This window comes from Lithobates pipiens, unplaced genomic scaffold (genome assembly GCF_037356315.1).
Source record: "Lithobates pipiens isolate NorthernLeopardFrog02 unplaced genomic scaffold, aLitPip1_a1.2 Scaffold_18, whole genome shotgun sequence".
Classification (NCBI taxonomy): Eukaryota; Metazoa; Chordata; class Amphibia; order Anura; family Ranidae; genus Lithobates; species Lithobates pipiens.
Window position 1 is genome coordinate 536,689,874 of NW_027507758.1, and position 6,353 is coordinate 536,696,226.

A 6,353-nucleotide genomic window follows, 5' to 3' on the forward strand; every position below is an offset into this window, starting at 1 on the left:
TGGCTTAACCACTTGCAGACCGGACCATTTTGCTGGTCAAAGACCAGACCACTTTTTGCGATTCGACACTGCGTCGCTTTAACTGACAATTGCGCGGTCGTGCGACGTGGCTCCCAAACAAAATTGACATCCTTTTTTTCCCACAAATAGAGCTTTCTTTTGGTGGTATTTGATCACCTCTGCGGTTTTTATTTTTTGCGCTATAAACAAAAATAGAGCAACAATTTTGAAAAAAACGCATTATTTTTTACTTTTTGTTATAATAAATATCCCCCAAAAAATATATAAAAAAACATTTTTTCCCTCAGTTTAGGCCGATACGTATTCTTCTACATATTTTTGGTAAAAAAATCGCAATAAGAGATTATTGATTGGTTTGCGCAAAAGTTATAGCGTTTACAAAATAGGGATAGTTTTATAGCATTTTTATTAATAATTTTTTATTATTTTTTTTTTACTAGCAATGGCGGCGATCAGCGATTTTTATTGTGACTGCGACATTGTGGGGGACCCATCGGACATTTTTGACACATTTTTGGGACCATTGTCATTTATACAGTAATCACTGCTATATAAATGCAGTGATTCCTGTGTAAATGACACTGGCAGTGAAGGGGGTTAACCAGTGGGTGGCAGTGTAGGGGTTAAGTGTTCCTAGGGGTGTGTTACTAACTGTGGGGGGGTTGGGCTTTCATTTAGTGAACATTGATCTCTGCTCCAATCACATGGAGCAGAGATCAGCGTCACTAGTTGCTAGGCAGAATGGAAAAATGCTGTTTACACGGAATTTCCTCCATTCGGCCGTTCCGTGAGACGATCGCGGGGATGCCTGCGGCGATCGAGTCCGCGGGTCCCGCGACCAGACTCACGGGGGTCCCGACCAGCGTGGGAACGAGCCGCTGGCGGCGCGCTCCTGATGGCAGGGCGGCATTGAATATTTGACGTACCTGTACGCCAATATGCCTGCCCGTGCCATTCTGTCGACGTACATCGTCGTGTGCTGGTCGGGAAGTGGTTAAATACTTTGAGCCACTGGGGTTGATTTACGAAAGGAGTAAAATCCATCAGCAAGCCCACGTTCATACTGAGGGTGGGTTTGAAATTGTATTAAGCAGAACTCGCACGATTTCAAACCCACATTTCAGTGCGAGTTTGGGCGGTTCATGCACAGATGTCTATTGAAATCACCCCACAAAGTCACCAAAAGTGGTGCAGGAACTACCTTTGGGAATCGCAAAGTGGGCATCGCACCAATTCGGACGGTGCTGTTGCCAGCAATAGGCTCTGATTTAACATGTCAAATCGCATGTCAAAATGGCTAGATGTTTAGATGCGCGGCAATTTTGCCTCACCTCCGAAAACATGACCTGTGTCCAAATTACTCTTCAGAGGCATTTGACAGGTGGTGAGGAGGCCATCTGACATCTGCTCATTTCCTGTTTTAACCATAAAAATGCTGTTTGGGTTGCTAAGGGTGGTCGTACCGCTCAATGAATGTGACAGGAGTGATAGTTTCTGCTGCAGGTGGAAAGAATTGTGACAGCGGCATGTGAGCACCTCCATCTGCTGCCTGTGCAGCTTAATGCCAGCCATACACGGTTTGAATTTCAAAAGAATTTTCTTTCGAAAATCGTATCTAAGAATTTTCGTATGAATTTCGCACCATTAGTGGGCTGCAGCAACAGACGATTTTCGTGCGGAAATAAAATTTGAGGAATCGGACATGTTGGAAATTTTTTGAAAAACAAACGATTTTCTAATCAATGATGGGAGAATCGTGCGAGAAATGTAATAAGAAAAGAAAATGTACGGAGATAAAAGAAAATTTATGGAGAGAAAGGAAGATTCCCGGCCAAGAAAATTCTTTTCTGTAGCAATATGAGGTGAAATTGAAGGCTTGGTCGGCCGAATTTCGAAAATCAATGGTGGCACCATCGGATCACAAAAAAAACTAATTTTCTGATTTTGAAAAGAAAATTTGTTCGAAATTCGACCGTGTATGGCCTGCATTAGGCCCCTTTCACACAGGTGATCTGATCAGGTCTGCCTGTCAGTTTTTCAGTTGGACCTGATCGCTGTAATAGCACCACTAGGGTTGGTGTCACCTGGTGCAGTAAAACATAGTGTCAGCCCCCCCCCCCCCAAATCGGGCTCTCACCTGTCTAGCCTGCCACAGTGCCATGCAGGGCACTGGGCAGGCTAGTTTCAGGCCGCCATGTGTGTGGTTGACACCATAGCAGTTGGATATCACTCCCTACTTAATTGTGTCACCTCTCTGGTGGGTGTCACCCAGGTGCAGTCTGCACCCCCGCACCCCAATAGCGACACCACTGCATGCAACACTGTACCTTAATTACATTTACATTTTTTTGCTATATAAACAAAAAAATACATTAAAAAAACAAAAAAAAACCTTTGTTATAAAATTTTGCAAACAAATAATCTTCAGAAATTTAGGTCAACATGTATTCTGCTTCATTTCTTTGGTCGGCGTATAGCAGTTTGCAGAAATGCACTGCTCTGTATTAAACACGGTTCCCTATGGCACACGTTCAAATCTATGCGTTTTGGGAAAGGGTCCCCCGCAAAATCCTTACCAGACTCTTATCTGAGCATGCAGCCCGGCAGGTCAGGATGGGGGGGGGGGGGGCTAGTGAGTGCCCCATTGCACCTCCTGAACCATACCAGGCCATATGCTCTAAACATGGGGGGTGCTTTGGTCCCCCCCTCCCAAAGCACCTTGTCCCTATGCTGATGTGGGCCTCTTCCCTACAACCCTGGCCAGTGGTTGTGGGCGTCTGTGGGTGTAGAGGGGGTTTATTTGGAATCTAGAAGCCCCCCATATCCCTCCATGTGAATGAGTATGGCCTACCCATTCACTAAATAAGTGTAAAAAGTGAGTAAAGACACTACACGAGTTTTTGACAAGTCCTTTATTTAAAAAAAAAAATGTCCCCTGGTGTAGATCCATCATCAATCACATTGCTGCCACACCCAAAAAAAAGAAAAGAAAAGCAAAACGCATCAAAAACGCATTTTCAAAAATGCAAAATGCACCTGAAAAGCACATCACCCACCACCGCATAGATGTGAACCTAGGGTTACAGTGAATTTCCCTTCACTTTGGAGAGATTTTATCTTCCTTTGTGTTGTGTGTACGGGATTTGGGAGTGTAGAACCCTTGCTGCAAGCAACTCTGATGCTTCTATGCTGTTTGCAATCTGTTGATAAAGTTTCACTTGAGCCTATCATTACTGATGTTATATTATTTGTCTTGTTATTGCATTTTGTTCCATTTGCCAAAGGCCTAAAGCATGTTGCTGTAACATAAGGCAGGTTCTCTTTATGTGTATGGATGAACAGACATATTTGCATACAGTGTAGTTAAGCGATATATCAGCAGTATGTCTATATTCACATTTCCCTTCAATCTGTTATACAAGCACTGTAAAATGCTGAGACAGGGCCTTGAAAACCAAGAATTAATCACTACTGGAAACTTTCACTAGTGCTTAGGTGTCAGATACAGGATTGAGAGGTATCACGTGACTTTGCTTTTAAAGGGAACCCATCAGGAGAAAAATATGGGAGCTGTATAAACCCGAACACTTTAGCGTCGCAATAGCTTTTTTTTATTTTTTAGTATACACTATAGCAGGGATATGCAAGTAGCGGACCTCCAGCTGTTGCAAAACTACAAGTCCCATCATGCCTCTGCCTCTGGGCGTCATGCTTGCGGCTGTGAGAGTCTTGCTATGCCTCATGGGACTTGTAGTTCTGCAACAACTGGAGGTCTGCTAATTGCATATCCCTGCACTATAGGATTGTAACATACCTAGGAGATCTTTGGGCACTCCAAAGAGAACAATAATGTGGTGTGCATAGTGCCCCCTCACCATTCTGTCGGGGTGAATCCCAGACAGGTGGCAACCCTAGAGCTGCCATTGCTGACTTGTCTTGCTCACTACACTCTCAGAACACTTGAGCCAGGCCTCAGACGTAGGCATACAACATAACATTTGCACAATTTAAATTATTTCCCTGCCCAGGAGTCACAGGTGCTGCTTACAGCCATCCATAGAGACACTGTAAATCATAGCTCCCAACTGTCCCTGATTTCGAGGGACTGTGCCTGATTTGGAGCAATGTCCCTCCGTCCCTCATTCCTCCTTATTTGTCCCTCATTTTGGTCTGATCTATATAGATGATCTATGGTCTGATCTATATAGATGTATATAAAATGCACCTTTTATCTCTCAAAAAGTGTTTCCCAGCGCTAAACCTTTCATCCAATTTCTAAATTGCTGCATTTGTAAATTTCAAAAGCCAGTATAAAGGAATAGTAGTGGGGAAAAAACGGAAAATTCCTATCAAAATACTTACCGTAATTTTCCTTTCCTGATGGACTCCATGGCAGCAACGTGTGGGTTAAGTCCCGCCTCCACTACCCTATAGGACACTACTCCCATAAATCTTTACTCCCTGCCCATGGCCATGTTCGATAACTAGCCTACTCCAGCCATTTTGGGAGGGAACTCCTGCTGCCATGGAGTCCATCAGGAAAGGAAAATTACGGTAAGTATTTTGATAGGAATTTTCCGTTTTCCTGACAGACTCCATGGCAGCAACGTGTGGGAAATAACTCGCCAAACACACTCGGGTGGGCAAAAATGCTGAACCAAGATTTATTTAACACTGTCCACTGACAGCACCTTTAAACCAAAATCAACAGAAGATAAACTGGCAGGTTCGACACAATAGTGAGCCATAAATGTATGAATGGACGACCAAGAGGCAGCCCCGCAGATAACCTCAGGAGCCACATGACGTGAAGCTGCCCAAGAAGTAGAGAGACTTCTCGTGGAATGTGCCGTAACCGCCTCAGGAGGAGCCAAGCCCTTCTCTTTATAAGCCCACTGGATCGCCTGAACCACCCACGTGGAGATGGATCTGACCGAAGCCCTAAGGCCTTTGTTTTTGCCATGAAAAAGAACAAAAAGGTAATCCGTTTGCCGGAAAGAAGCTGTCGCCTCCAGGTACCGTTTCAGAATAATTCCCATGTCGAGAGGATGAAGATCCTGACTCCCAGCAGAATTAAAGGTAGGAAGAGTAATGTCCTGATTTTCGTGGAAGACCGAGGTAACCTTTGGGTTTGAACCCAGCATTGGCACTAGGACCACTCTGTCAGGGAAGAATGTGAGGAAAGGTTCCTTTGATCCTAAAGACTGAATCTCAGAGACTCTCTTCGCTGAGGATATGGCCACCAAAAAAGATGTCATTAGGGACAATTCTTTGACTGAAAGTGATCTGTCCAGTTGAGAGAAGAAGTCGAGAACTAAGGGTAAATCCCACTTGGGGAATCTGGGTTTCCTCTGTGGTCTAAGTCTAATTGCTCCTTTAAAAAATTGCTGAACCAAAGGATGTTTAGCCCAGGATACTCCGGAAAAGGCTGAAATTGCCGAGACTTGCACACGAAGAGCGCTGACAGATAGGGGAATGTCTAGTCCGGACTGTAAGAAACTCAGAACATCCTGAACCGTCAAATTACCATTGGAGCAAGACCTGGAAGATAAGTGATTTGTGAATCTAGACCAAATCCTCTCATACACCTGGTTGGTACTTTTCCTTCTAGCACTCATGAGAGTAGGGATGGCCTCCTTTGGACAACCCAGAGCCTCTAACCTTCCCCTCTCAAAAACCAGACCCTCAGACATAGATGGGCCGGGCAGGGATGGAGCTTCGAGCCCTGGGACAGAAGATCGGATCTGAGAGGTAAGGGAATCGGATCCCTGACACTGAGGAGCATTAGAAGCGGAAACCATGGCCTGTTGGGCCAATAAGGTATTACAGCTATCACCTCTACTGCTTCTGATTTGAGTCTCCGCAGGAACTGTAGAATAATAGGAGTTGGAGGAAAAGCGTAGGCTTTGTTGAACCACCATCGGTCCGTCAGAGCATCCACTCCGTAGGCCTGAGGATCCCGAAACCTGGAATAGTATCTTGCCAGTTTCTTGTTGCAAGGGGAGGCAAATAGGTCGACCTCTGGGACGAACCACAATGTTAGAATCCACCTGAAAACTTCTACGTGAAGGGACCATTCGTTGTTGTCCAGACTGACTCGAGACAGAAAGTCCGCCTGGACATTCTGTGTTCCTGGAACATAAGTTGCTGTAATGTTGACCAGGTTCTTCTGAGCCCAAGACATGATTGGCTCTACCTCCCGAAGAAGGGAGAGACTCCGAGCACCTCCTTGTCTCCTTATATATGCCACTGCTGTTGTGTTGTCTAGTCTGAGTAGGACCGAGGTTCCTGTGACCAGATGACGAAAGGCCAGGAGTGCCTGAAAGGCTGCC